Below are 17,447 nucleotides of genomic sequence, written 5' to 3' on the forward strand. Positions count from 1 at the left end.
GTCCCAGGAAGCACAGAGCACAGGCCTGCATGGGATGCCATTCCACACAAGCAAAAACAATTAAGATGGTCAGATTTGCCTCACTGTGTGATTTTGACTGAAAGATGAACTAAGCACAGTCTTGTGTGTATAAAAATGCGTAGATTCATTTAACTTTAACAATGAGATTCAGCAACATGACCTTATAGTGTTAATGATCGGTATCTTACTGGTATTAACTGAATTATGCAAAATTCTACATTATTCTATATTATTGCACCCAAATTGTTCATACTGACTAAATGTAATTACTGACATCCTGGACATACTGCTTTTTAGGTTTGAATTTAAAATGTTAGTAGACAAATTCATGCTGTCAATAACATCTCACTTGCTCACCCACTTTTAGATAAAAATACCCTTTGTGGTTTTTCTAGTGAAGCAGTGGGCCTGAGCTGAGGACCTGATGGTTGTGTGGTTTTCGCTCACTGAGAAGAGAGACACAAACACCCTGCTCTCAGTCGGTCAGTCTTCCTGTAAAATGCAGAGGTGAGACTGCTAGTGGAAAATTACTGACTGCAGCGTCAACAACACATATAAACAGCAGCACAAACAAAATGTTCCACAAATGCAGGACATCTGTATGCTTACAGCACACATCAGACACGCTGACCCTCAGCACTGAGCTCCTCCAGGCTCTGTGCTCTCCCTCTTCTCTTCAATTTCTACACAAATCACTGCTGCTCCAGTGAAGATCCTGAATTTTGCAGGTGATACTACTGTGTTTGCCATCATAACTGAAGGTGATGAGTCTGCCTACAGACTGGAAGTCGTACAGCTGACCATCCAGTTCTGAACTCACATTATCCCAAATGTCCACATGCTTAGACTCCTCTCATCATCAGGGAGGAGCGTCCCTTGGCACTGTAGAGTAGATGGATGAGAGCAGGCTGATAACAAGGCTGTCATCAATTTTATGTGACACCTCTCACCCCCCCAGCAGACTATGGAGGCCCGTAAGGGCAGCTCCTTCAGTAAGAGACTCAGACACCCGGCGTGTGACAGAACGGTACCGCAGGTCATTGGGCCCCACAGCAGTCAGGCTTTATAATCTGCACTCTGCTCATTGAACTTTTCCCCTGTTCACTGTCTTCTGATACAGTTTCTATCTGCTGCTGATCTGCAATATTGTTCCTCCTTATTCACTGATGTGCAGTGTTGCATTGAGCCAGTGCATTATGCCCTGTGTGGCAGCTTCCTTTGGGAGGCTAATATCTGGCACATGAGCAATAATGTTACATGCAATAGGATTGTGTATAAGTTAAGGATTGTGTATAAGTTAATTTTAATATTCCTATAATATTCCTCTGTATGTAATATATTCTTATTTTTTGTTTCTATTATTACCCTATATTTATATATACATCCATTTCTTTTACATTCATAATGATGTTGTTTGTTGTTTTGTGCCCCACTGCTCTTGTAACAAGCCTCAGTCTTGACTCTCCCTTTTAAGGTCTTGGCCTTAAATCACACTCGATATAGGTGGTGTCGTCCCCATCACCCTGACCAGGATACATGCTGTAAGATTAATGGATGGTGTTTATCTGTGTGATGAAAAAGAATGTGAATAAAACAAAAATGTACCATTATAAATGGGAGCCCTAGGATGTGTGGTGGTTAGAGATGTGGACTGATGAGAATTTTGCTTTTCTAAAGTTCTGTTGTGAAAACTGTACATTCCGTTCCATGTACAGTAGTGATATGTAGCAATCATGTGCTCCAGTCAAATGTCCAGCTGCATGAATAATAATGGTGGCTTGTTTGGATAAAATAACTTAGGCTGAATACTTGAAAGCGTGACCTGGGTGAGGTAGAGAGGAAACAGGGTCTTACAAGAAGCAGATATTGTTCTGTCTGTGTGGTTTTTACTCTTTGCAAAGTGAGTCCAGCACAGTGCAGTCAGTGGGTCAGTCTTCCTGAGCTGCATCTAACCAGTGGAAACATCTGCAGCACTGCAGAGAAGCACTCAGCAGACAAACAAACCCAAACAGCTTACAGCTGTATGTCACTTTTGGACAGAGGTGGACAAAGTACACAACTTCACTACTTGAGTTAAGTATAGATACTCCTCGTCAAATAATACTCAAAGTTTTTCAGTTAATTTTTTACTTCAGTTAAAGTACTGGAGTATTTGCATCTAAAAATACTTAAGTATTCAAAAGTACATTATGTTTTAAATGCAAGACATTTTTCAGAACCTAATGACTCCTGAACACCCCACTGAATACACTGACTGGCTTGTACATCTTGTAGAATAAAAAGCTTGTGGAATATGATACAATGACTATAGAAACACAACTGACATAACAAAAGTACAGCCATTGTCATTTTCATCTTATTTAACACCCCCCACCCCACTCACACAAAAGAGCATGGTAGTGTTCTTACAGAGCCGTAGCAGTGTGTGTGTGTGCATGTGTGCATGTGTGTTTGTGTGTGTGTGTGTCTATGTGTGTGTGTGTTTGTGTGTCTGTGTATGTTTGTGTGTGTGTCTATGTGTGTGTATGTTTGTGAGCCAAGTAACAAGACAGGGAGCAAGAAACAAAACTCCTCTTTCTTAATTATCCACATCGTTATTAACGACACAGGTATATATACAGGTACATATACAGGTACATGTATATACTCAAAAATACATCCAGAACACACAATTAAATGAAAAACGTAATTTAAGAACACTTGAAATTTTCATTCAGTTTCTTTCATCTGTTTAATATAATCGATCAGTCCCTGTGCGTTTGCCCCAAACCATTCAGCATGGTACACAAGGGAGACAAGTAAGCATGTGTGACATCAAAGAACTGATTGCAGCAACTCAGCCTTTCCACAACATTAAAGCCGCTTATTCCCCCCCATGCCATGAAGAAATAATCTCTGTGGCTCCCCTCTCCCCCTCCCTCAGCCCCCAGTCTGGCTTGAACATTTGCACTTCCAGTAAAAATGCGCCCCAAACACACTGACACCAAACTCAGCACCGGTGCTCCGTAAAATCCCGTGATTCAGTCTCAGAAGCACTGGCTCCCCTGCCCTCCTCTGAACATTATTAAAGCTACACCCTGAACACTCTGTGTGACTGACATGAATGAGAAGCATCTTTATTCATAATCTCTGTAGCGGAGGTCAGAATACAGAGTGTCATTATTCCCGTCTTTCTTCTGTCTCCTGGGTTTTGGCTTCTTAAGGTTCAGGGCAGCGTAATTCAGTGTGTCCTCGTCATGGCACTGTGGAGACAAAGATGGCAGAATTGGATGGATCAAATCGGTTTGCTATTACCTATTTTCACAAATAGCACTTAAAATGCTGATCCCAGGATGGAAATCAGTCTGAGGTTCATTTGTTTTACTGACGATTTGTAATTTGAAATATTTATTACATACTTGCTTGCGTGACCATTCCACTTTTGATATATCACTGTTCTTTTCATCTGTTTAAAATATATAACACATCAATATATTATTTAATTTCGCACGGTATCATACCGTGGTCAGATAACATTCCGAATTTTCAAGCAATCAACATCCTTTTTGTCTCAAAAATGAAAGTAAAAATGACTTCTGTCAATTTAAGTGTGCATGTTTGGATACGTGTCATTTGTTCTCATATATCATATATAATAAAATTGCTATAAAGGAGATCTTGGTAATAAAAGTTATTGATATGCAACTTATTGCAACATGTATATTTCAATAGATTTTGCTAAATATGAAAGATATAATACAAAAATGTAAATCTTACAGTACAAAAAGGTTTATATAAATAAGGTGAGATTTAATAATGGATTTTAAAACTGTATTACCTGCAAGAGTGGTTTTAATATGAAAATGTTATCTATCATAAAACAATTTTATATTTCTATAATTTGTTAAAATCTACATTTTGTCCTTCTGAGTGCATAAAGCCGGGCAGCGTACCTGCACAGTGTGTACAGGTCAGTTTACATCTTATACAAATGAGAGCAACGTTCAGAATAATGCTGCAAGATAAAACTATCAGCAAGCCAGAGTGAAGAGGATCCAGCAGCTTCTGAAAGCCTGTAACAAAGAGATAGATTTCAGCATAATGATATAGAGACACATTTCCCATTTGCTTACATTACATTAGTTAAAGATCAAATCGATAACACATTACAGCAGTTGTTTTGTAAATAGTCCATTTTTAACATGAACTTCTAGTATTTTGCATTTTAACAATTTATATTAATATTTGAAATAATTATTAAATTAGGCTCCGGACCCCCCGCGACCCAATAGGATAAGCGGTTTGGAAAATGGATGGATGGATGGATATTAATATTTGAAATAATTATTAAATTAGGCTCCGGACCCCCCGCGACCCAATAGGATAAGCGGTTTGGAAAATGGATGGATGGATGGATAATTATTAAATTAACATCTGTGTAATTTAATTTAAGCACTTAAATTAGAAAATTCATTACATTAAAAAAAGAAATAAATGTCTTAATAGCAGAATAAGCTAAATAAAACTTTGAAGCAGATATACTCTCCACACTGGGTGCTACCATCTATATCCAGCTGTGTGCCGTTCCCAAACAGCATCTCCCCACACTGGGTGTTACCATCTATATCCAGCTATGTGCCGTTCCCAAACAGCATCTCCCCACACATGGCCACAGCGCAGTAGTAAGTCCCAGCATCGGAGAGGCTGAGGTTCCCCTTGGGGAGGCTGTAGACGCAGCTCCGTGTAGGAGATCCAGCCTCAGGGCTCTTCTCACACTCATCACTGCTGTTTCCATGGCTGTAAATGACTCCAGGAAGGGATTCTCCTGATCCATGTCTGAACCAGTAAACACTGTGTTCTCCTGCACAGCTCCCAGTCTCTATCGTACACTGCAGGCTCACAGAGTCTCCTGGCTGCAATGTGTCAGACACAGGCTGCTGTACCACAGTCCTGCTGTTGGAGTCTTTACCTGAAAAGCAAAATAGTCATGATGACAGCCCTTTGAGAATAACAATGGAAAATACAGATCCTCAAAAATTGTTCTTACAGATTTTTGGGGACTGAATCGATGTTCTTCTAGCCATCCAAGAAATCAGTAACTTCTTGGAGAACAGCTGACATTCTTCTCTCTTTTTATTGTATTACTGCTTATTAGTATATATCAGGTAACACTATACATTAACTGCACCTACATAATACCTAAATAAAAATTATATGATAATAACAAACATTATAATCATATAATGTCTTGTATTAATGTATGAAGGTAGATGAATATAATTAATTTCAATTCAAAGAAATGAAGTGTGTAAAGTGTACTTTATATTTTCATGATTTTCGTGACTTTACATTTGGTTTATGTTGCCCCTTTTCCACAGGAAGGTATTTATTGTTTTTGCATATTTAGCTCTTGATGTGTTTTGGTATTTTTGAGCATTTTGCTGTAGTACCTGCATAATTTAATTCAAGAGCCGAAGAGCTGTTTGCCCATTACTAGTTTGTCTATCTTTTAACATTAAAGAAAAAGTATACATAGTAAAAGGAATTACTTGGTTTCGTAGTTCCTCCTATTTATTTTCTTATGCACACAAAAGTAAGTTTTTCCGTTCAACCATAGCACTACAGCGAAAAGCAAAACGTCATGGCAAATACAATTATGCTTTATTCCAATACACATTGCTAATTTTTCATTATTATTACATTTATTCAGCATAATATCTTCAAAGGTTTCATGATTTAATTTGCAATCTTCTGGCCTGAAATCTTTTCCTGCTACACTGAAGACTCTCTCAGCGTGTGCAGAGAAAGCTGCAGCCAAAGGGTTGGCATCCTCTGATAAACATGGTTGGTTCAGGTATCGGTGACATTATGTGAACCTTTCATGGCAGGAATAGGGACTAGTTTGACTTTTGATGCAGGAAAAGTGTTTGGGACTGTTAGGTTGAAGAAACAGTTGTTAATCATTTCTGTATGATCAGCAATGAGTGTAAATATATATGTATACGTTATTTCTTATCTTCTAGCCACATACTCTTAGCTATTGTACTCTAAGTAGGTGGTTAACAGCTGCCTACTTAGATAAGAATCTCACTTCCCTCTCTTGCGCCCCCCATTGACTATAAATAAAGAAGACAAGGGGAACCACCCTTTGTAACACATTCTGCTGTAGTTTGCATTGCAGAGAGTGTGGGTACCCTTGCAAGTAAAACTGTAACCTGTGTGTGTCTCATAAATGTGGAGTTGGGGTGGAAACGCCGGGCGCTTTCCCCAACATAGAATTTGGTCCTTCGAGCCGGATCCGAGGAACCCCGAAGACGTCTCCAGTACGCCGAGAGAAGCGACACCGAAGTCTGTCGACAGCCACTCGAAGTCGGGTGCAAGAAAGACCTGTGATGTGAATTCGTCATCAGGCCGGTGGTTAGAACTGCGCTCGACGTCTGGTGATGTCTGAAGGACCTCGGTGACGGATCAGAGAGCACACTATACAGGTGAGAGATATGGCACCTAAGTGAGTAGGTGGCCAAGTGAGAGATACGGCACCTAAATAAGTAGGTGGCCAAGACATGCATGTGGTTGAGGTTAGCCGAAATTAACCGGGAGAGAAAGTAGGCGTTGTTGGAAATATATACAGTGTTGTATGTGGATGTGTTTTTATAGGTTTTAGATTAACCTACACGATCCACCCTAAAAGCAACAACATACTGGTGACTGAAGGATCAAGGACGGGTTTCATCCCTGAAAACTAACACCGCTGCTCTAATAGGGAGCAGTAGAAGGCCGTGTTAGTGTCCTCCTGAGGTCTCATGCCAGAGACTTGCTTTTAGGATTTTTTATTTTTTGTAGTGTATCCATTAAAAGGTAACAATGGGGAAGAATCAAAGTAAACAAATGGAACTAGAGGGAGATGAGAAGTTTATGGAAGGATATAAGCCAGGATCAGGACAAATAAGTAGTCAGAGATGGAGGAAAAAAACATGGGTTTGAAGGAAAACTCCACACTCCAGATATATTAAAATTACAGGGAAACTTAAAACTGGAGATGTTACAGACTACCAATAAGAAAGAAGGTAAAGACAGAAAAAAAGAATATGTTTTTTCTGATGCATGGTTAGAACAGAGTAAATTAAGAGATAATAAAAGACAGCAAAAAAAGGGAAATAAGGAGAAAAAATTACAGGCGACTTTAATTACACTAGATGAGGAGACGGCAACAAAATCTTCTGCCGCTCCAGTTCCCTTACTGCCCCCACAAATTCCAATGATTGCGCCTGCACCAGTTCCAGCTGTAAATAGACGACAAATAGGAGGAGGGGAATCATCTCGAATGATGACCCGAGGGTCTAACCCTTCTCTGTATCCGTTAAAGGATCTGGAGACAAGTAAAGTACGCTGGCATCCAAAAAATGACACAGAACAGGAAGACTGGGAGAATGATTTGGTGTGTCCACTCGTAGAAGTGGCAAATCCAAATCGAGGCCCAAATAATGCAGGACCCGAAACTATGTTAGTATATAGACCCTGGACCGCTGAGGATAGAACAGCGGCTTTAAAAGGAATACCCCCGGTTGAAGAAGGGGTACCCGAGTTTTGGACTGCCATCCTAGAATTACAAAGTAGTTTTCATTTGAACGGCAGGGAAATGTATAGATGTCTCAGACAGTTGTTTACCCATAAATGGGGACGTGTAGCGGGAGACTTCACAGGACATGGTAATAATGATGAAGTCTTAGCACATGACTCGCAGGAACTCATACAAGCATTACGAGACTTGCGAAACAGGGTAGAGACAGCCTTCGTAAGACGCGCAGACTATGGACGAATAGCGCAATGTAAACAAAAAGATGGAGAGGAACCTGAGGATTTTATGGATAGAATGAGAGTTGTATTTAGAGGAAACTCAGGGATCCCATTTGATGAAGAGGCAGTAGGAGTGTACCAACAACAGCTAAAACGAGCTTTTGTCGCAGGCCTAAAGCCCGAATTGCGAAAATATCTTGACAAACATTGGGTACATCAGAATACTGGTTCAGTCCAACAAGCACTATAATATGCTCAACACGCGCAGAAAGCGCAGAAACAGGAAAAGACAGACACAATATTCAGCGCCTCAGAAGTAGTAGCGCTAGTGCAAATGAATCCTCCGGGGAGGGGAGGATTCAGAGGAAGGTCAAGAGGCCGAGGAAGGGGGAGAGGTGTTTTCAGAAACAATTACAGGAATTCGTCTCAGCAAGATAACATTTGCTGGACATGCAGGAAACCTGGACACTTAGCTAGGAATTGTAGAGTAGGGAAACAACCATATAACCCAAACTCCATTGAAAACAATGATCAATGACCCCCCTCGGAGGCCCCTGTTACCGACACCATCCGAGGCAAAACAGAGGTGATTTTAAGAAAGGAAACGGAGGTCACTTTACAAGACCTTTTAGATAAGGAAATAGATTTACAAGCAGTGTGTCAGTTATTAGCAGAAAGGCAGTGGGAAACCTTGCCAAGTCGGAAGTTAGTCATAAACGGCAAAGTATATGAATGTCTGTGTGACACTGGAGCATGTAGGACTGTCCTAACCTCCAGTCCTCCCGGAGTCACATATTCTTCATCAGTCATAAATATAAAAACGGCAGGAGGTCAGACAGACAGACATCAGTTAACAAACCCAGTTGCAGTAAAAGATAAGGAAACTGGACTTGAATGTCAAGCACAGGTGTTAATAAGCCCTTCTTGTCCTGTTAACTTGTTAGGCCGAGACCTTATGGTACAAATGGGCATTAGCGTGGTTGCCACAGCCACTGGCATGAAAGCAATCGTAAATGAAGAAGCTTATGTTGTGCAAGGAACCACAACACCACAATATTACTGGTCTCTGGACCTAGGGGGAACTGCACAGACACGAGAATTATTGCGGAAAACTAGAGAAAAGCAGTCCCCTAGACAGGCCCAGTTCATGCCTGACGATGCCTTACACGTCACTATGTGGTACAAAGACACCCTTGGACCAGATTATGTCTATGACAAAACGTTTCATGCCCTCCAAGACACTTGTATTACCTTACAACATATGTATGTTAACCCCACCACTGGGTTTTCAGCAGCCTCAGTCATTTTATCTAACAAGCAACAGGCTGTATTTAGAGAGAGAACACCACACGTATCTCTTTCAAAACCACCCCAGATGCAGTGGAGAGATGTAGAGATGTTCTTACGAGATTCTATGCACAGTTACAATGACTACCAACCCGTATCTGGCTCCTGTTGGAGCTATGATGAGAAACACAATGTGTGGCGGTTTCCTTTGGGATGGAGAGTTCAAACCACTCCCACCACACACTTAAAGGACCCAACCTGACAAATTTTTTCAACCCTGGAGGAGGGATCATGTCCAGATCTAGATCGCCTCCCAGAAGGGTTGTGGTCGTCCTCCCCCACTGATGTAGGGCTGGTAAAGGGGTTTCCACCTTACAAAGTAATTGTGAAATCAGAACACCGTCCGGTAGTTAGGCAATACCCATTAAAACCTGAAGCAGAAAAAGGTATAGCCCCTGTAGTGCAAGACATGTTAGCATCAGGAATATTGCGAGAGGCTCCTGAAGCCACTTGCAACACTCCTATCTTTCCAGTCCAGAAGGGACATACAGGGAAATGGCGCATGGTGCAGGATTTAAGACCGGTTAATAACATAGTGCAACATGCAGCACCAGACGTGCCTAACCCACACTTATTGCTCAACTCATTGACTCCTGATAAAAGCTACTTCTCAGTAGTGGATCTTAGTAATGCATTTTTCTCAGTACCATTGCACCCTGATTCTCAACATTTATTTGGATTTACCTATAAAGGGAAAAAATATACATATACTAGACTCCCTCAGGGATTTTCTGAAAGTCCACATGTATATACCATGGCCCTTAGATACTCTATGAGTACCTGTGAAATACCATCACATAGTCAGGTATTACTATACGTGGATGATATCTTAATAGCAGCAGATTCAGAACAACATTGCAAAGAAACTACCCTAACTGTGCTTCAGCATTTATACAATACTGGACATAAAGCTTCTAAACAGAAGTTGCAGTATTGCAAAAAGACAGTTGTCTATTTAGGGCATAACCTTTCACAAAAAGGTCGCTCGCTGCTAGAGATAAGGAAACAAGCTATACAGGAAGCACCTAAACCACAGACTAAACAACAGATGATGTCCTTTTTAGGGCTCTGCAATTATTGTAGAGAATGGTTACCAGATTATGCTTTTCTAGTTCAACCTTTGCAAAATTTAATATACGGGAAGGAGATGACTCTAAAGGACAAAATACAATGGACTGAGGACGGAGAAAATGCTTTTACAAATTTAAAAAGAATGTTGCAAACCAATGTGACCCTTGCTCTACCAGATTATCAACAACCATTCACCCTATGTGTAGATGCTAATCAAGGTTATATGAAAGCAGTATTAACACAGCCATTCGGAGCAAAAGAGAGACCGTTAGCATTCTATTCAAAACGATTAGATGCAGTAGCAGCTGGCTTTCCACAGTGTTTACAGGCATGTGCAGCTGCTGCAGAAGCAGTAAAGGTATCAGCAGAATTGGTACTTTGTCACCCCCTCATACTTAAAGTTCCTCATTCTGTGTCTCTAATCTTGTTGCAGACACCGCTTCCATTCTTAACACATACAAGACATCTTACCTTAGTGTCACTTTTGCTCTCACAACCTAACATTGAACTTCAGCGGTGTGGCCTATTGAACCCTAGCACGCTCCTCCCCACCGCAGAGGATGGGGAGCCACATTCTTGCAAAGCAACAATAGAAGAACAAACAAAACCAAGAGCAGATATTCTGCAAACTTTTATACCAGGATCAGAAGTTGTTTATGTAGATGGCTCAGCATCAAAAAATGATATGGGAAAAAATAAAGTTGGGTATGCTGTAGTTACATCTACTGAAGTGTTAGAAGCCAATGCACTCCCTTCTACTTGTTCAGCACAAGCGGCTGAACTCTATGCTGTGATCAGGGCATGTGAACTGTTCAAGAACAAGTCACTTACTATCTACACTGATAGTCAATATGTGTTTGCAGCTGTCCATCACCATGCAAGAGTCTGGAAAAATAGAGGTTTTAGAACATCACAGGGCACATCTCTTACTCATACAAATTTGCTACTTAGATTATTAGACGTTGTGCATTTACCGACTCACTTTGCACTGTGCAAATGCAAAGCACACCAGACTGATGACTCTGCAGAAACCGCAGGAAATAGTTTTGCAGATAAAACCGCCAAAGAAGCGGCACTGAAACAACCTACCTTATCAGTGGCAGACATTCTTTTTATAGATAGCGATGTGCTATGTGATGCACAGATTCATGCTCCTAAAATAGAAGTACAAAGTTGGATCAAAAGAGGAGCAATACAACGAGAGAAAGTTTACTATATGAATGACAAGCCCATCCTACCAAAAAATTTATACAAAACAGCTGCTTTGGTGAGCCATGGAAATACTCATGTCTCAACAGGAGGGATGGTACATATCATACAACAATATTTCTATGCTATAAATTTTTCTGATTATGCAAAACAATTTTGTAGGACATGCTTAATTTGTTGTAAACACAATGCACAAGGAAACATCAGACCAAAACGTGGCCAGTTCCCCACAGCTGAGTATCCGTTTCAAGTTGTACATATGGATTTTATTGAATTATCTTGGTCACAAGGAAAGAAATACTGTCTAGTTATTATAGACACCTTTTCTAAGTGGGTAGAAATATACCCTGTAAAGCATTGTGATGCAATGACCGTTGCAAAATGTTTGGTAAGCCATTATTTCCCTACCTATGGCATACCTCATATTATAAGATCAGACAATGGGACTCATTTTGTAAATCAGACTATGTCCCTTTGCTCACAAGCATTAGGTTTTACGCTTAAGAATCATTGTGCGTATCACCCTCAGAGCGCAGGCTTAGTGGAAAGGACCAACGGCACTATTAAAACAAGGCTAAGAAAGACAGTGGAAGAGACAAAAAGGCCGTGGCCAGAATGTTTGTCTCTAGTAAAATTATGGATGAGAATAACTCCCACTCCTGCAGGATTAACACCTTTTGAAATAGTGTATGGTAGACCATTTCCCCTAGCAACTGAAATGAATGACATAGAAAAAGCAGACCGAGAAAATACGCTGGCCGATTGGATGCGTAAACTACTAACATCACAACAAAAACATAGCCCCAGTAGTCTGCCGGTAAATTCTGTTTCTACTCAACAGGATAACTTGCAGCCGGGAGATTGGGTCCTGGTCAAGGTCCTGTTGCGGAAAGATTGGAGCACACCTCGGTGGGACGGTCCTTATCAAGTCCTCCTTACAACACCAACAGCAGTAAAGATCGCAGAACGACCTTCCTGGATACACAAAAGTCACTGTAAACCCATCAAGCCCTTATCAGAGGCCTCAGCAACAGAGTAGCAGTGGAAGTCCGCTACAAAGGCACAGTAACCAATAGGGTGCTGTTGTCTCAACCCGGTGAAGAAAACAACTGAGCTGCACTCTATTTAGGATGGCCCTGATAGGGTGGGGATGTGGTAAAGTGACTCTAGGGGTCATTCTTGTTGTAGGACTTGTATGGTTGTCCTGGCTCTCACCAGCTCCATTACAGCACCTACGGCGATGGACCCATGATGACTTCCATCTACGCCCGTTGCCCGCTGACCACTCACATCCATTTATGCAAAACTACTGGTACCGATATGTACATGATACTGTAACAGCGAAAAATGTGACAAATTGCTATGTTTGTTCAGTAATGCTCACTCATAGTGAAGGACCTACGGTGTATGGCAGAGCTATGAATATCTTCTGCAGGTATAGGATATCAAAGTAATGTTTCACTTATATTTTCTTTTGTTTTTCATTTTATTTTTCTGTTGTTTTATTACTGTTATACCATGTTTGAAAATGTTTATTAATCAAGCTCTTAACGCTGCTTTTCGGACACGCAGTACAATGTTTCTCTCCCTTACCCAAACTATAGAGACAGAGCCTGTTTCCAGCGATGGCGATGAAGAAGACATATAATTCATAATGACGGCCGAGCCGAAAGCACCCGTGCAGGGCTCGGACCTGAAGAACCGGAATTAAATGTTTTCCAGGATAATGATAATGTGGTCTAAATGAAGGTTGTACCTAAAGTGCTTTTGCAACTTGTACAATGTTGATGCTTCTGATCATACTGTCATGATAAACAGGAGGGACTGTTAGGTTGAAGAAACAGTTGTTAATCATTTCTGTATGATCAGCAATGAGTGTAAATATATATGTATACGTTATTTCTTATCTTCTAGCCACATACTCTTAGCTATTGTACTCTAAGTAGGTGGTTAACAGCTGCCTACTTAGATAAGAATCTCACTTCCCTCTCTTGCGCCCCCCATTGACTATAAATAAAGAAGACAAGGGGAACCACCCTTTGTAACACATTCTGCTGTAGTTTGCATTGCAGAGAGTGTGGGTACCCTTGCAAGTAAAACTGTAACCTGTGTGTGTCTCATAAATGTGGAGTTGGGGTGGAAACGCCGGGCGCTTTCCCCAACAGGGACGTTTCTTAGGTTAGAAACTGCCGTCACTGCAGCCAACACTGACTTTTAAGGAGAGACACTCAGCTCTTCCTATGAGCAGATCCACCATGGTGCACAAAATGACAGTATAATTATTATTTTAGGTGACACTTCAAATGTTGCATTATTTCATTCTTTACAAAACGACATTTTTATAACAATGATGTATAACAATGTTAATGTGTTTATGTATAATTCATATTTAAATTAAAGTTCATATTTTAGTTAAAAGCTACACCTACAGTACGTATATGAACTTGAATTTGAATCCAAACCCTTTTTCGTTCTTCTTCTTTAAATTCAAATATAAATTTCAATGCCACAACCTGTTTTCAACCACAATTCAAATGTAATTCAGATTAACAAAATGAACTGAAATTCAAGTTCATATATGTATTCAAAATCCTGAATTTTAGGATACGTATTTGAGAATTTCATTCTCAAATCAGTTCTGAATGGTGCACATCCCTAGTTCATATGTTAAATCATGCATTTTTTTTTTCAGAGTGAATACACACTGACTGCTCAGATAAATAACGTCAAAAATAATTTTCTTTTGTTGCTTAAGATTTTTGCACAGTCCTATACTGTATATAACAACTCAAACATTTTTTTATGTTATTTGTTTTAAAGAGGCTGCAATGTGTAACATTAACATCTGTATAAAGAGAAGGTTAGGCTTTTGGCTGACAGCAAGCAAAATGCAACAAATTGTATAATAATAATAATAATAATAATAATGAATGATTTTTGTTTGATGTTTAGAAAAACATTTATGGAACAAAGCAGACAATAAGGTATCTTTGCTAATTTTATATTGACAAACAACTAAACTGTCAAAATTATTTTGCAGGGAATAATCTTACTGACATTATAATAAAGCAAATATGAAAATAGTTGGAATCTCATTTACCTGTGATTATGACAAAGGTTCCATTCCCGAAGGTGACCTCATGAAGAAACACAGCAGCACAATAATACACTGCAGAATCTGACGGCTCCACGTTAGAAATAGTGAGGTTAAAACTCCCCTCTGCATTCAGTAAGGAGTAACGTTTTATGCTTTTATATTCCTTGTAAAATTCACCAGGTACGTAGAGAAGTGCTTTCGCCATGGGCTGGGGCTTCCGACCAACAGCTTGCTTAAACAAAGTAACAAAAGTTGTTTCTCCTTGACAGAAGCATGTCAGGGTCACACTGTCTCCAAGCTGAACCCTCATCAGGTGACTGGGCTGAACAACATCTGTAGTCAGTGCAGTGTCTGCAAAAACAGAAAAACAAAAAAAATCATAATCAAATAAGACATATAATAGTAATCTAAATAACTATTAACTATGATGCAGATTAAATGGCCAAATTCCACTGATCACATCATACAGATAAATGAAAATATTAAAATCCCAAAATAATTTATATTATAGGGCCTTACTAATGAAAATGAGAAGACCAAAGAGTCTGAACATTTTTGTGCTTCCACTGTTTAGAATAAACTGCTCTGCTGCTAAGTGAGAGATCATGGTCGTGGTCGGGATGAAAGGGCAGGAAACAGAGAGGAAACAGAGAGACACACATCAGGCTGATCTGATTGGCTGTTCACATGGGAACTTAAGTAACAGTGAAAAAGCATTTTAATGTGCACTTACATGACGTTTATTAATTTACTCCTTAACATCCAGTTAAAATGAGAACAATTAGATAAACAGGAGCAGATACTGAGCATATAAAGTTCTTTGTACAGAGTGCTGAGATACTGTGGGAGAGCATTTGCTAATCATCTCTCTCAGACAAGCTCAGCACAGTATGAGTCTGTTATCTATCTGATATTAGACAGTCTCTCATACAGTAATAATAATTGATACTTTATTGGTCCCTGTGGAGAAATTGTCTTAACTTCTCTCTCAACTTGCTCTCTTTTTTTTAGAGTAAACAGAGTAAGTTGTCTGCGAAGGGCAGCCACCCATAGTGATGCCCAGTGAGCTGGGGGTTAAGGGCCTCGCTCAAGGACGCAGAGATGTGCTGTGGCTGGGTTTGAACCAGCGACCATCTTATTACAAGCACACAGGCATTAGATCTTCTAATCACACTTAAAAGGCAGATTAAATGTTCTTTCCACCATGCAAACAGAATGTAAATTGTAGCTTTACTGCTTAGATTTACATTCACACATTTGCATTTAAAACAAGCATTTTAAGTGATGTACATGAGAGTAAATGGTGAATCAGTTTATTTGCCACTCTACACATTACATTGGCGCCCATTATAAGTAACTGTACAGTGACATTGCAGTTCCTCAGTTGCTTTGATGCATTTCTGGAATCACCCTTAACATCTGCAAAACTGTAAGTGCATTTCCCAAAACAATTCGTGCAAACAGCACCACACAGATGGACTGTCTACAAAAAAAGTCATAGAGGCCACCAGCAGCCCGAATACCACACCGTAAGGCCGTATGTTAGGATGCTCTCTATGGCAGAGCGGTAGGAGGCCACCAGCAGCCCGCATACCAGACCGTAAGGCAGCATGTTAGGATGCTCTCTATGGCAGAGCAGTTGAAGGTCCCGATCAAGAAATCCGACAAGTTTCCCCAATAAGCCAGTAACCCCGCTTCATAGAACAGGCCACAGGACTGGTTTTGGTGAGATAGTCCGAGTAGTAGGTAGAAATCAGGATGGAGACTGAGTGTGGGTCTAACAGGTGAGCAGATGTAGGACAGAATGTAGAGCCCTCTGGTGGAGTGCCTGTGCATGACTGAATGTATGGTTTGGGTCTGATGGTCTGAATAGTTGGTAGAAATAGGCACCTTCCTACCTGATGTGGTAGGTCTAGATAAGGGGTCACCAACATGGTGCCCCAAGGATGCCCCCAATGACCACATGAGTTGCCCGTGGACCTGTTCTATAAAATAGCACAACTCACCAGCGAACATCATCTAAAATTTAATTTTGTCCTGTTTCTAATCTATCACATTTGCATTTATATAGATTTGAAATTGAATATAAAAAAGCATTTAAAACATGTTTATCATGCATGAAGTTTAGACATGTTTAGGAGGGCGTTTAAAACTGATATCAAACTTCGTATGGCTCAGTACCCGTGAAGTAGCTCTCCGTTTTAAAAAGGTTGGTGACCCCTGGTCTAGATCTTGCAAGTTTGTTTGTACTGGCTGTGTGAACATACTGTAGCACTGTTAAGAATATGCAACACAGCCTGAGTTGGGGATCTGCTGTATGCATCAGTAATATAATGCTTTGTCCTTTTCTAGGCTGTTCATTAAGACATAAAGCCTGAAAGTTTTCTGAATGGCATTAATGAAATTGAGCACTGCCCCCACCTGCTGGCCAATTTATTAAAACATTGAAATCGCTGTCTGCACAGGCTGACGTGTCATTTAAGTCTGATAATTTTCTATGAGTCAAACGGCAAGAAAATGACAAGAAGTTAAAAACATGGAGTTAGATGAAGGAGAAAAGATTACAAATTTGAAGATTATGAAATCAGGACATGTCAGCTAAGTCAGCCAAGGTGGGTCTTAAACATATGGACGGAAGTATGAGCGCTAAACTTAAACGGGTTCACTTGTAACCGCTGCCACCAAATTTCGTTAAATTGCTGGGGAGGTCCAGATACATGAGACAGGAATAGAAGGATTATTCTTTATTAATATACAGACGAGGGTTACAACCCTCCCTAGGGCAATAGAAGGGGATACCTGCCACGGGACATTCTAAAACGCTTAATGTGAAAATGCGTAACGCAACTTAATGTATTAAAACAGTCACCACAAATCACCAAATTTCTCGCGAATGTATCTGGCCATAAAAACTTACCTGACAAGA

At 40.2% G+C, this 17,447-nt stretch overlaps 1 long non-coding RNA gene across 1 annotated transcript; it reads right to left on the bottom strand.

The window, feature by feature from the left end:
* Positions 1–3,419: 3,419 nt before the first annotated feature.
* On the bottom strand, positions 3,420–14,782 carry LOC125722433 (uncharacterized). The gene is made up of 3 exons (XR_007386378.1): positions 14,525–14,782; positions 3,954–4,969; positions 3,420–3,466 (listed from the first exon to the last, which is right to left on the bottom strand). It is a non-coding gene; the product is annotated as an uncharacterized LOC125722433 (long non-coding RNA).
* Positions 14,783–17,447: the final 2,665 nt, after the last annotated feature.

This window comes from Brienomyrus brachyistius, unplaced genomic scaffold (assembly GCF_023856365.1).
Source record: "Brienomyrus brachyistius isolate T26 unplaced genomic scaffold, BBRACH_0.4 scaffold38, whole genome shotgun sequence".
Taxonomy (NCBI): Eukaryota; Metazoa; Chordata; class Actinopteri; order Osteoglossiformes; family Mormyridae; genus Brienomyrus; species Brienomyrus brachyistius.